A 14,492-nucleotide genomic window follows, 5' to 3' on the forward strand; every position below is an offset into this window, starting at 1 on the left:
TTCATTTACAGGTGAGGAAGCCAAGACTTGGAGAGACTGACCCGCGGAAGGCGTCACCCAGCATCCCCCTGAATCAGGGTTTGTCCCCAGATCTGGCTGGTTCCAAAGTCTGTGCTCTTAAGTGAGGGAGCCTGCTCTTCTCTGGGTCTCTCTCACCTGTCGGTCCCCCCCCCGACCCCAAAATGAGGGAAACAGAAAGGGACTGAAGAGAGAGGAAGCAGCAGACTCAGAGGCAAAGAGACAGGAACAGAATGAGACGCACGACCAGAAACGGGAAGGGCCGCACCTGCTGAGGCGGCAGATGGGTTGGCGGTGAAGACACCTGTTGCTCGGCAGCGTCCCCAGCCCAGGTGGTTCACCAGGCTCTGGGCTGACAGAGAGGCAGAAAGAAAGAGAGGGAAAGATGGAGAGAGTCAGAGATAGACACAGACACACACACAGAGAGAAACAGAGAGAAACAGAGGGAGGGATGGAGAGAGACAGAGACAAAGAGAGACAGAGAATCTCCTACGTCCCCCGAACCTTCTGGACCTCAGACTCCCTCCTCCCAGGTTTCCTCTCTACTGCAAACGTGGATTTGAGTTGGTGAATTCTAGCACGAGCTCTGCACTCAGCCCCCGCTACCCACACCCACAAGGCGCCATCTTCTATGGCGTCCCAGGAGAAAGGAGACCAGAATGTGGAGATTCATTTAGAGGAGACATCCAGACCCCCAATTCCAGCTGAATTCAATCCTTAGCTCCTTGGTTGGCTGGGTGCATTTACCCACCCTCTGATCCTGGAGGGAACAGAGTCTTAGCAATGACTCCTGAGAAGGGAGAGATCCAGTCTGGGTGGAGGAGAAGGTGCCTTGAATTCTGGTTGGAAGAAGTGCAAGTTCCAACCATCACAACATGGACCCAGCTTACCCTTCTGGCCTCACCCTCACCTTACTGGCAAGCCGCAGAGCAACCTGCATGTGCCCCGGTCACTCCTTTCTCACTGACCTCACGCATCCTTCTCCATGTCAGAATGTCCTTTCCCCACCTGGAAGTCTACTCATTCTTCAAGGCAGAGATCAAACACCAGCTTCTCTGTGAATAAAAATAATAAAGTAGCAGTGTAGACCGTAGAAGCGTAGTCTGTGGAAGCCCACGGACTCCACCACCTCATTCCCCCTCTTCTCCCATCACCTTCCAGCTTCTGTTCCCAGGGACTCTCAGTAAGAAAAGGGTCACTTAATAGGTTTCCCAGGGCCCACTTAACGGTCAGGCGGGATCCAAGGCCCCACGGCCTCATTAGTAATCTTCTCCCCCCACTGTGGTACCTAAGGAACTTGATGGTTTCAGAAGGCTGGGGGCTGGAGGGGAACTTGGGACCCTGAACTGGGATATCCTGGGAGATTCTGAAACTTCTGGGCAACGGGGATAGGAAGCCACTGCTCTCAAGTGATAAGGAGACAGTCTGCAGCAAGAGCTGGGGGTAAACTTCAACCTGGGGGGATGAACAGCACAAAGCAGGTTGGGAGACAGCTCCCTGGAGAGAAGAGAGGAAAGTTCCTGCTCTCTCCACGTTTCCCCAAAGTTTGAACCAAGGGGTGGCCAGGAGACTGAAGATCTCAGGAAGGACTGACCGGTGTTGGTGGTGGGGGTAAACACCCTCATCCTCACATCACCATCACCACCACCATCATCACATGTTCAGCATCAAAAGTGCTGGGCTGGGCTTCCCTGGGGGCGCAGTGGCTGAGAGTCCGCCTGCCGATGCAGGGGACATGGGTTCGTGCCCCGGTCCGGGAAGTTCCCACATGCCGCGGGGCGGCTGGGCCCGTGAGCCATGGCCGCTGAGCCTGCGCGTCCGGAGCCTGTGCTCTGCACCGGGAGAGGCCACGACAATGAGAGGCCCGCGTACCGCAAAAAAATAATAAAAAAATAATGGTAGAGTTGAGTGAATTTTTACAAAGTGATAAAATAGAACATTACCAGAATTCCAAGAACCCTCCTCATTCCCCTTTCTACCACAGCCCTCCCTCTTCCCTAAAGGAAAACAGTATTCTGTTTTTTCACACATTATATTAGTTTTGCTTGTCTTTGAACTCTAAAGCACATATTCTTTTGTGTCTGACATCAAAGAAAAACTTAGAGACAAATAGTTAACTCTCTGCATGCCGTTTACTTGTATACGACAGAGACCAAACCACGGGCTGGCTTCTAAGTAACTAAAAAAACCTACCAAAATTTTAATAAAAGAGAGAGAAAGGGGAATTCCCTAGCGGTCCAGTGGTTAGGACTCTGAGCTTCCACCACTGGGGGTCTGGGTTTGATCCTTGGTCAGGAAACTAAGATCCTGCAAGCCAGATGGCATGGCCTGAAAAAAAAAATAGAGAGAGAAAGGAAATAATAAATGCTACAGACAGTCTTGGGACAGTGATTCTTGTTTGCACTTTTGTTTTTCAGGTACACTGATTAGCTGTAAATTAGCAAGGAAGTCAGAACAATCTGTCTTTAGATGGATTGATGAGTGGTATCAGAGAAAACAATTTCAGTGGTTTGTAGATTCACCAGAAAACTTGAGAGTTTAGCTGTGGAGAATAAGGACAAGCTATCTTTCTGTAACACCTTACCTGCAATAAAAAATTACCTGGTATGCAAAGAAGCAGGAAAATATGATCCATAATGAGGTGAAAAATCAATCAGAACCAATCCAGAAACAACACAGATGATAGATTTAGTAGACAAGGACATTACAACAGTTATTGTAACTGTATTCCATATGTTCATGAAGCTAGAGGAAAGATAGGACATGTTTAGGAGGAACATGGCATATATAAAAAAAGATGAAAAATGAAACTTGTATAGGAGAAAACAACCATGCCCTAGTAACAAATACACTGGATGGGATTAACAGTAGATTAAACAATGCAGAAGAGACTCGTGAACTTGAAGATATTGCCATAGGAACTATCCAAAATGAAAAGAAAAAGAAAAGAATTAAATAAATTTTGAAATGTAATAAAAATTAAATCCACAGATCCAAGAAGCTCAACAAACCCCAAGCACAAGAAATATGAAGAAAACAATGAAACAGCTTTAAATCAGTGACAAAAAGAAAATATAAAAATATCTAAATAAAAAGATACATGATACACAGAGTAATAAATACAGGAGTGACAGCCAACTTCTTGTCATAAACAATGCAAGGCTGAAGACAGTGGAGCAACATCTTTAAAGCACACACACAAAAATCTGTACCCAGTGAAAATACCTTTCAAAAAAGATGACAAATGTTTAAAAATTTATGGATGTAAAAAAGCTGAAAGAATTCATTACCTGCAGTAAATCTTCTAAGATGTGTTGCAATTGATGTTGGCAAAAATATTTGTAGAGCAGAAAAAGGCTTAGCCTGACAAATGTACAAAGCTTGTGAAAATATAAGTCAAACCCATAGCCAATAAATACTCAACAGTGAAAAGCTGAAAGCCTTCCCGCTAAATTCTGGAACAATACAAGGATATCCTCTCTTACCACTTCTATTCAACATTGTATTGGAAGTCTTAGCCACAACAATCAGAAAAGAAAAAGTAATAAAAGGTATCCGAGCTTGAAGGGAAGAAGTAAAATTGCCATTTTATGAAGATGACATGATACTCTATATAGAAAACCCTGAAGACTCCACACAAAAACTATTAGAACCAATAAATGAATTCACAAGGTAGCAGGATACAAGATTATTACACAGAAATCTGTTGCATTTCTTGATACTAACAATGAGATCTCAGAAAGAGAAAGTAAAAAACAATCCCATTTAAAATTGCATCAAAGAACACCTAGGAATAAACCTGACCAAGGAGGTAAAAGATTTATATGCTGAGGACTATGAAACATTAATAAAGGAAATTAAAGATGATTCAAACAAATGGAAAGATATCTCTTGGATTGAAAGAATATTAATTAATTCTTGTTAAATGGCCATACTACTGAAAGCAATCTACAGATTTAATGCAATCGCTATCAAAATACCCATTACATTTTTCACAGAACTAGAACAAATATTCCTAAAATTTATATGGAACCACAAAAGACTCAGAATTTCCAAAGCAACCTTGAGGAAAAAGAACAAAGCTGGAGGCATAACCCTCCCAGACTTCAGACAGTACTACAAGACTACAGTAATCAAAACAGCATGGTACTGACATAAAACTGACATATAGATCAATGGAACAGACTAGAGAGCCCAGAAATGAACCCACACATCTATGGTCAATTAATCTTCAACAAAAGAGGCAAGAATATACAATAGAGGAAAGACACTTTCCTCAGCAAGTGGTATTGGGAAAGCTGGACAGCCTCACGTAAATCAATGAAGTCGGAATACTCCCTCACACCATATACAAAAATAAACTCAAAATGGTTTAAAGACCTAAAAATAAGACACGACACGATAAAACTCCTAGAGGAAAACATAGGCAAAACAGTCTCTGACATAAATTGTAGCAAGTCTCCCAAGACAAAAGAAATAAAAACAAAAATCAACAAAGGGGACACAATCAAACTTAAAAGCTTTTGCACAGTAAAGGACATCATAAACAAAATGAAAAGACAACCCATGGACTGGGAGAAAATATCTACAAAAAATACAACCATCAAGAAGTTACTTTCCGGGCTTCCCTGGTGGTGCAGTGGTTGAGAGTCCGCCTGCCGATGCAGGGGACACGGGTTCGTGCCCCGGTCTGGGAAGATCCCACATGCGTTGGAGCGGCTACGCCCGTGAGCCATGGCCGCTGAGCCTGCGCGTCTGGAGCCTGTGCTCCGCAACGGGAAAGGCCACAACGGTGAGAGGCCCGCGTACCAGAAAAAAAAAAAAAAAGTCACTTTCCAAAATATACTGACAGCTCATACAACTCAATATCAAAAACAAGCAAACAAATAATCCAATTAAAGTCTACGGTTATTAATTGCATTATTTATCAGCAGGTACTTTTTGAAAAATATTTCAACCTATCATATGTTATAAAACAGTAGTGTCAACTGTGAACTTCATTGGCTCTTCTGAACTTCATGTTCTTTGAAAATATTCTAACCTGCAGTTGCTCCTTGCTATTCATAGAGGCTAATTCTTCAATCATTTCAAACTTGGCACTGACTTTTCAAACAAATCAATGAACTGAGCAATATTAGCAACAACTGTCAACTCATCAAAAGACAAGGAAAATCACTCAAAATCACTTGTCTTGTTTTAAAATTGACTATTGATGTTGCTATCAATGTCCTCAATCTTTCAAAGACCAAAAAAATGAAAAGTTTTAGAACGTGTTTATTTTCTCTGTACATATTTTTTCAGCTGCCTCTGTTAGGATTTAATTCACTCACCATTAGTAAGTGGTTTTCCTTGCTTGGAGAATAAATCGGCCACTCAGAAACTTAGTTTAGCTGCAGCCTCATTTTAACTTTTTATTTTTGTGAAGGAATTCTGGTGTTAAGTTATTCTCTTTAAAACTTTCTAATTTTTCTTACTTATGCTTCCTGTGAATTGGGAACACTGCAATGACTGTTTAGTCCAGTAATGTCGATGATATTGTATTTAGCACAGCCATGGTGTCATTACATAATAAACACAATACTTTGACACCTAAATCAATAAAAAATAATCTTTGCTCCACTCAGTCTTAAAAGTATTTAAAATATACTTTTCTTGTTTTACAGACTGGATCTATATCACAGGAGCCACTGGGATATAGTAAGCATGACCACATCCCCGGAGCCACCAGCGATATAGGAAACAGGACTAGGTCCCTGGAGCCGCTTGGGAAATAGGAAACACGACTATATCCTGAGCTGTTTTTTTAAAAAATGTTGCAGTACAGTGATACATATGGCACTCAAAATGCTATTGAGTTATACAGATGTTTTTTGACGGGGTTACTCCTGATAAACCCATCCTAAATTGAAATTATTGCAAGTCGAAAATGTGTTTAATACACCCAACCTACTGAACATCATAGCTTAGTCTAGCCTACCTTAAACGGGCTCAGAACACTTACATTAGCCTACAGTTGGGCAAAATCATCTAACACAAAGCCTCTTTTATAATAAAGTGCTGAATATCTCATGTAATTGACTGAATACTATTCTGAAAGTGAAAAACAGAAGGGTTGTATGTGTCCAGAATGGTTGTAAGTGTATATTGGTTGCTTACCATCATGACTGCAATTGTGTGGCTGACTGGAGCGGTGGCTCGCCACCACTGCCCAGTCTCATGCTACATGTTGCTACCCTGGGAAAAGATCAAAACTCAAAATTCTGCTGAACGTGTATTGATTTCACACCATCATAAAATCAGAAAATTGTAAGTCAAACCATTGTACGTCAGGGACCATTTGTAACTTACAAATAACATCTTAATTTAGGGACTTCCCTGGTGGTGCAGCAGTTAAGAATCTGCCTGCCAACGCAGGGGACACAGGTTTGATCCCTAGTCCGAGAAGATGCCACATGCCACGGAGCAACTAAGCCCATGCACCACAACTACTGAGCCTGCGCTCTAGAGCCCGCGTGCCACAACTACTGAAGCCTGTGCACCTAGAGCCTGCACTCCGCAACAAAGAGAAGCCACCGCAGTGAGAAGCCTGAGCACCGCAACAAAGAGTAGTCCCCGCTCGCTCCAACTAGAGAAAGGCCGTGCACAGCAAGAGACCCAACACTGCCAAAAATAAATAAATAATTTTTTAAAAAAATCTTAATTTAAAACAGTCTAGCTTGAATTACTACCAACCTAATTCAACAGTACACAAAAACACTCCTACAATACACCTGCCCCTCCTTTGTGCTATTTTTGTCATACAAATTACATCTTATGAGCCCATCAACACAGGTTTTGTAATTTCCTTATTTGAACATATTTTTAATGGCTTATTTAAACTCTTTGTCTAGAAAATCCAACATCTGGGCTTTCTCGGGACCAGTTTCCATGAACTGCTTTTTTATTTTCTGTGTATGAGCCACACTTTTCTGTTTCTTTGCATGTCTCCCCCACCCCGCTCTTTTTTCATAAAACTGAACATTTTAAATAATATACACCTCTAGTAATCAGATTCCCTTTTCCCTCCTCAGTTTGTTTTTGTCCTTTGTTGTTGTGCTGTTTGTTATTTGCTGATTTTCTTTGACTAATTCTATAAAATCTGTATTCCCATTTTCTTTAAGAAAACCAAAAAACAAAAAACTCCAAACTGTTGGGCTTCCCTGGTGGCGCAGTGATTGAGAGTCCATCTGCCGATGCAGGGGACACGGGTTCGTGCCCTGGTCCAGGAAGCTCCCACATGCCGCGGAGCCGCTGGGCCCGTGAGCCATGGCCGCTGAGCCTGCGCGTCCCGAGCCTGTGCTCCACAACGGGAGAGGCCACAACGGTGAGAGGCTCGCGTACCGCCAAAAAAAAAAGAAAAGACTCCAAACTGTTGTGCCACATGGCATGTAGGATCTTAGTTCCCTGACCAGGGATTGAACCCACACCCCCTGCCTTGGAAGCTCAGAGTTCTAACCACTGGACTGCCAGGGAAGTCTCTAAAGTCTGTATTCTTTTTGTGTGAAGTCTCTGCTCAGTTATTTTAGCTTTCAGTTAATGATGGGACAGAGGTTTCCTTACATGCCTTAAACCAATAAGTCTCCCAGGCTTTACCAAGGGGCCCCTGTGTGTTAGGACCACCTTCAATGCCCCAGCAGTCCACAGCTCTGCCTTAGTCGGCACTCCCTATTTGCTCAGCAGCTCAAGGCCAGCCAGATGTGAGTGATTAAAGCTGTCTAGGGATTTTCTTGGGCATATGCACAGTCCTATGCATGGGCATGATCTTCTAGATCCCTGGGAAAATACATCAGATCCTTTCAAAGCCCCACACAGGCTTCTCATTCCCGAAATTTTCCTTGTAAGTTTTGTGGCCAGCCTCTTGTTTGCCCTAACTGATATCACCTCAGATAGCTATAATGTTAATCAATGGCCACTGATTGTTTTTGACAAATGCCCAGGGGATAGACCTTTACTCTCAGAGTGAGCTCTTAATCAGGGCAAATAAAGACAATTCCTGTGAATGGAGCTTTCTAGGGCTTCGCCATACAGATCAAATACTGACAATGTTCTAGGGATGAGGCTTTTCGGGAGCTTCAAACCCATTTGGTTCCCTCCGGTGGCAACCAGGCTGCTGGTTTTCACAGCTACTGTGTTTCTGTGGCCATCAGTTTTCAAGGCCGCCACAAAGCTGGGGAGAGGGGGATGGAAATAGTGCAAGTTAAAGTGCCCCAAAGTTCACTGTCCTCATAGATATTCAGCCATTTTCTTGAAAAAAACCCTCCAAATTGTTGCAAGCCTTTGGCTAAATTCCAAAGTTCTGGAAAACTATTGATAGATTTTGACAATTTTTGCCAATGTTTCTGTTGCTTTTATAAAAGATTTTCAGAGGTCCTTATTTTTCCATTCTGTAAGTGCTCATTCCCTCAAATTCACCCTTGATTCAATAAGTCAAAAAAATTAAAATATTTTGCTTTTGCAAAAATATTGGCAAAAAATTTTTTAAGTTTCTAAATCTGGAGTGGGCCAGTGGGGTTTCTCACACACAGCTGGTGGGGCTGTAACTTTCTGGAATGAAATGTGGTACTTGTCCCTACAAACTGGCCTCTCAAATTTCACGTTTGCCTGGTGGAGCCCTTTGGGTCAGAGACTTCATTAGATTAGAGAGGGAGCACAGTCCTCCCAGCCCGGAGGACAGAGCAAGGGCTTTTGCCAAATGGGTCAAGGTGGAGAGATGCTGGGAAAACGCAACTCCACACTTTGCCGCCAGAGGGTGGGGCTCTGCGCTGTTCTTGGGGTGGGGCGTGGCGGATTGGAGGCACCTCCTCCAGGGGTCCTCAGGAAGCCCCCAAGGAAGGCTCTGGAAATTTATTAATAGGGTTCATTACTCAACGTCCCCCGCTCCCCCAAACCAGAGACACATCGTGCCCTGTATGCCCACAAGAGCCAAATCACAAAACACCTTTGGCCAGTAGTTTGGCCCTGTGATCAGAAGATGCCAAATCATCTATGATAACATCTATAAAAGTTGGTTAGCACACCCCTTCTTCACATGCCCAGGCTCCACGCTCCTATCAAACATAGCAGCCCGGGACTTCCCTGGTGGCGCAGTGGTTAAGAATCAGCCTGCCAATACAGGGGACACGGGTTTGAGCCCTGGTCCAGGAAGATCCCACATGCGGCGGAGCAACTAAGCCCGCGCGCCACAACTACTGAGCCTGCGCTCTAGAGCCCGTGAGCCACAACTACTGTAGCCCGTGCGCCTAGAGCCCGTGCTCCGCAACAAGAGAAGCCACCGCAACAAGAGGCCCGTGCACCGCAATGAAGAGTAGCCCCCACTCAACACAACTAGAGAAAGCCTGCATGCAGCAACGAAGACCCAACACAGCCATAAATAAATAAATAATTAAAAAAAAAAACTTTATGAAACAAACATAGCAGCCCAAGGGAATGGGGAGCCCCCTCTTGTGGGAGGTGCTACTCCTGTTCCTATTTTTCAGATGGGGAAATGGAGACCCCGCATTTGAGAAGGGAGCAGTCACATCTCAGCAGAGACTATGTTGGGGGAGGACGCGAGCCAGGTGTCTGTGCCTGCACTGTCCTCCATTTCACACCCATCCTCCAACACCGGACCTTACCCTGCTTCTCCAGAGTCAGGGCTGGATGGGGTGAGCCTGCTTTACTCCTGAACTGTGAATGTTCTCCAGCTGGAGGGGCCTCCTTGGGCTCCCAATTCTCCCCCACGCTTCCCAGAGGGCCACCGCCGCTATCCTGAGTCCCAAGCCCAGTCCATCCTCTCCAGGGGCTCTAGGATTCTCTCCAGGGCAGACTGACCTGGGGGTGACACAGGGGTCTCCTGGACACAGGTCCTGAGTCTGGAACTCTCACCTCCATCTCCGTCTGTCTCAGGGCTGGTCCATGGCATCAGTGAGAAGAGGGTCCACTCCTTTTGAAACTGAGGGCAGTCATCAGATCCATTAAGCTATAACTTGCTTAATAAATAATGAACTGTACTGACGTCAGCATCAAGCTTGCTTTAACTGTTGCTACAAAAAAACTTGCATGTCCTCCAAGTGGCCTAAACAATAAGATGTTTGCCCAAGTTGTTTCTCAGGCACTTGAAGTCGGCAGTGTCTAGCTCGAGCTTGAGCCGGTTAAGACTGGTTGAGACTACTGACCCCCCCCACGTGGGCATGCGCGAGCAGCTGACGTGTGGCCTTCTGACGTCAGAGGGTGGAGAACTCCACCCTCAGAACGTGCTGGAGCCGCCCTTCTCCTTCCATGAAGAAGCCTGTAGCTTAGCTTAACCTGCGCAGAATTACAGTGACCTCACAGTTTTCTTATCTCCAATCACCTTTCCCCAGGTGACTCCCCACGTGGCAGCTTTATTCCCTAAATATCCTGAGCCCCTCCCCTTCAGGGAGGCGGGTTGAGATTTGTTCTCCTGTTCTCACCTGCTGGCCTCCTGAATAAACAAACGTTTTCTTTGCTGTGCACCTCACTCCTCACTGTTTGACTTGCTGTGCGTTGGGCAAAGAAAACACTCTCCCCAAGACCCTTAACTCAGCTCCTGCTTTCCCCAGACTCAAGGGATCTAGGCTGGGACCCTCTGCTGCAGGGCTGGCACCTGGACAAAGGTCTCCTCAAGCAACAGAATACAAAGAAACTAAAAGGGACTAAAAATAACTGCAGGCATGCGCAGATGGGGCAAATTAGGAACAATGAGATACAAAAAGGCCACAAACCAACTGCCACTTCTGAGGTGGCTGGAGCAAAAGCAGGGCACGTTCCCTGCACCACCAAGGGGGTGGGCAGCCCACCTAAGCCGCCGCCTCCCCGGCAGACCCACCGATCCTCCCCCACCCTCATCCCATTTCAGGAGCCCGCCCACCCTTCTTGGAGAGCACGCGAGGGCACCGGTTACTTGTTTTCACTCCCTCGTGCTGCAGCGCGAATCCCAAGAAAGCTTTGCCGGAATTCCTCTTCCGGCCTCTTAAAAATTTCTGTTGATTAAAGGGTCCAAGGACCTGGGTCGGCATCACAAGTGGCACCAGCAAAAGCCCATTAACAATTCCTGGGAAATAAAAATAGAATCTGGGTAATAAAATAAAGGTTTTTTTTCCCTCTCTGTGCTTAGTCTAGTTTCACTTGCTCACAGGGTGCCGCGGGCAGAGGCCTGGCACCTGGCACTTCAGACCAGAGTTCCCAGTGTAAAAGAGTGCAATCTGGAGCCGTGAGCAGCACAGCTGCGACCACCCCTCCCCGCATCCCGCCAATGCAAGAATCCTACAAAGCAGCCCCTACCCTGGCCTTTCGGCTTCTGGGCGAGGGCAGGTACCCTAGACCCCGAGCTCACACCTCTCCATTCTTTGATCAAAGAATAAAGCTTTTCTGTGCTTCTGAACGGAACTTTAGTCTCCTTTTCTTGGCTCCATAGGACACCGGGCAGAAGGACTCTCGTTGGGGACCAACTCGGGTGGGTGAGTAAAACCAGGGATCCCGGGGGCAGGTCCTGAGGAGGAAGAACCCTTGTGGGTGGCCCTCGTGTGGCTTCAAGGGGCCCTGCCCCTGCCCCCAGAATTTGCAGGCACAGGCCAGGCTCTACACAGGAGGGCGAGGTCGCCCTGCGAATGAACTGGCTGCCCCACCCACGGCTCCTGCCACGCAGACCGTGCCTGCTGGTCCCAGCATCCCACAGCCGCCACCTTCCATCCATACCTGCCCCCGGGGCTCAGCCCGAGGGAACCTGAGCTCAGAACCCCTGGTCGAGACCCAAGCGCTCAGAGCCGGGGATCCAGACCTCAACCCCTCAAACCTTTCTGAGGAAGACGAACCCAGGCCCCGGGCAGCGGCAGCCCAGAGGCCCCAACACCAGGGGACCCACAGCCCAGCACTCACAGCCTGGGACGAGGAGGAGGAGGAGACCAGAATGGGGAGCCCGTCTAAAACCTCTGCTCCCCAGCCTGGGTAGCCCTGGGGACAAAGGTCAGCCTCCGGAACCCAGAGGCCATCCTTCAAACCACATCAAACGTCCCTGGTCTTCAGCCGGTCCCTCCCTTATCACCTCCCTGAGACCCTTGCTCCCTTCACAGCAGTAATTGTTTTCCATCAAAGTGTTGTCTGTCTCCTCATTAGACTGGTAGCCCACAGGGCGCTCATGACTGGGGGTGTCCCCAGGTCCCCACACACAGCGGCCCCGGCGGGGTCGCAACAGTTCCGGGAGGAAAGCACGCGAGTTGGCGGTGCAGTTCCGAGCGCTGCCGCCAGAGGGAAGGGCTGCCTGCACGTTCCCCAGGGACGCGGCGCTCCCACTGCAGCCGGCTTCCCCGCGTGGGCCGGTTTGTCCACGGAGAATCCTGCGCTCTCCTGCCGGGTGCTCTCCGCTCAGGGGGCGGTCGTGGTCTCACTGTTGGGCGTGCAGCTTTCCCGTGAAGGCCCTGTCTTCACTCGAGTCCTTCACCTGTGCCACCACCTCCAAGCGCAGAGCCGCTTTCTCTTCCATCTCAGGCTGGGGCGAGTGTCTGTGCAGGGTTTGAGGGGGTCCTGACGTCTCACTGCTCTCCACTCAGTTTATCCAGCCCTCCTGTTATCAGCCTCACTCCTCATCTCCCCCCACTAGGTCCCTGGGTCCCCCAACCCCTGAGCCCTCTCCTCTGCTCTGCTGCAGGAACTTACGCTCCCGTCCTGTTCGCTCGGCTCAGGCAATGCCCATCAGCACATCCTTGCTCTTCTAACATGGTGTGGACCTCTCTCTTCTGCTTTCAACTCTCTCCCCACCCCCCCCACCCCGCCCCCGGCCGAAGGGAGAGGCACGTGGGATCCTTGTTCCCCAACCAGGGACCAAACCTGCGCCCCTTGCAGTGGAAGCATGGAGTCAACCACTGGACCACCAGAGGAGTTCCTGCTTTCAACTCTTTTTATGTTCCCTTTATCCTTGGGGTTTAAGCCTTTTTAAAAAATAACAAATTCCGTGTTGCAGGTTTTCAGGCCGAGCGGAGATACGCCTGTCCCAGGCTGGCTGGTAGGTTGGGGGAGGTTAGATGCTGCATCCTGCAGATTCTGCGTGCAAATGATTGTAGCTGGGGCACCATTCTCTGGAGGTGGTGGGATGAAATAAAAAGAGCAGAGATACCCAAGCTGACACATACACTTACTTATGCAGGAAGTGAATAGAACTACAGATTTGGGGGCTTCTGAAAGGGCAGTTCACACTGCTCTCCTCCCATCCGAAGTTTGTAATTCACTGAGAGACACACACAGGAGTCAGACACACAGACGTGAAAATATCAGCCTTATTAAGAATAACTCTGAATTGGAGGAATGATCTAGATCTGGGGCCATGTGGGTTGCCCAATACTTTGCACCTGCCAGCCACAGGTGAACTGGAAAGCCACAGGTGTCTTCTGTGAAGGAAAGAAGGACCTAAGGACAGGTTGCCCCGGAGAGACCGGGTGGGGTCGGCTCAGCGTACTCAGCGCCTCCTCCAAACTCACAAATACTGTGAGTCCAGGTGAGCAGGGGGCGAAGGGGGTGGAGAGACCTTCTGTACTTCCTCAGAGGCATGAAAATCCCTTTCTGGAAACACGAGGAGAGACAAATGTTGCCAATAGCATAAGATTTTTCCAGATCCCAATTTATATCCCAGCGGTGAAACACATTTTCGGAAATAAAACAATAGAACAGGGGCTTCCCTGGTGGCGCAGTGGTTGAGAGTCCGCCTGCCGATGCAGGGGACACGGGTTCGTGCCCCGGTCCAGGAAGACCCCACATGCCGTGGAGCGGCTGGGCCCGTGAGCCATGGCTGCTGAGCCTGCGCGTCCGGAGCCTGTGCTCCGCAACGGGAGAGGCCACAACAGTGAGAGGCCCGTGTACTGCAAAAAAAAACAACCCCAAAACAATAGAACACTTGGCATGTCCTCCTCAGATAACTGGGCATCATGCATCCCAAATATGGTGAATGGAAATTATGGATAGCATATAGTACCACCTTAGTGAAAAAAGGCATAGATAGCCGAAGCCACAAACAACTACACTGAAGAGCTGCAGGCCACTGACCTGAAAGTCATTGATTGTGTGCAACAGTGAGCTCAGGGGGAAGAGGGAGTTGTCTCTTCTGAGAAGCAGAAGGTACACATCACAGCGGTATCTTTAGATCAGCCAGAGTAGGATTATTTACACTGTGAAAATTGGCAAACACTACCAGTCGGGGTTCCGTTCACTCAGAGAGCCAGTTGTTGACACTCAACATCACACCACTGCCTCGCTGCCCCTCAGCTTTACCAGCCTCGGGTACCACCTCCACCCACAGAAAGCAGTTTCCCCACTCCTGACCAAACCCCAAACCCGCTTCCCCTTACTCTTTTTTTTTTAATTAATTAATTAATTAATTAACTTTTGGCTGCGTTGGGTCTTCGTTGCTGCGTGCAGGCTGTCTCCAGTTGCGGCGAGCAGGGGCTACT

At 47.7% G+C, this 14,492-nt stretch overlaps 1 protein-coding gene across 1 annotated transcript in view; it reads right to left on the reverse strand.

Annotated features, from left to right (window-relative positions):
• Positions 1–14,492, reverse strand: part of RBAK (RB associated KRAB zinc finger) — a 46,647-nt gene that overhangs the window by 3,487 nt on the left and 28,668 nt on the right. Inside the window, exons 8-11 of the mRNA XM_089895605.1 lie at positions 11,392–13,127; positions 10,925–11,107; positions 9,868–9,988; positions 987–1,073 (exon numbers count right to left, since the gene is read on the reverse strand). The gene's annotated coding sequence lies outside the window, so the exon portion shown is untranslated. The remainder of the gene's footprint in view (positions 1–986; positions 1,074–9,867; positions 9,989–10,924; positions 11,108–11,391; positions 13,128–14,492) is intronic.

This window comes from Delphinapterus leucas, chromosome 15 (genome assembly GCF_059928025.1).
Source record: "Delphinapterus leucas isolate spDelLeu-1000000601 "Yukka" chromosome 15, BTC_Dleu_Yukka2, whole genome shotgun sequence".
Taxonomy (NCBI): domain Eukaryota; kingdom Metazoa; phylum Chordata; class Mammalia; order Artiodactyla; family Monodontidae; genus Delphinapterus; species Delphinapterus leucas.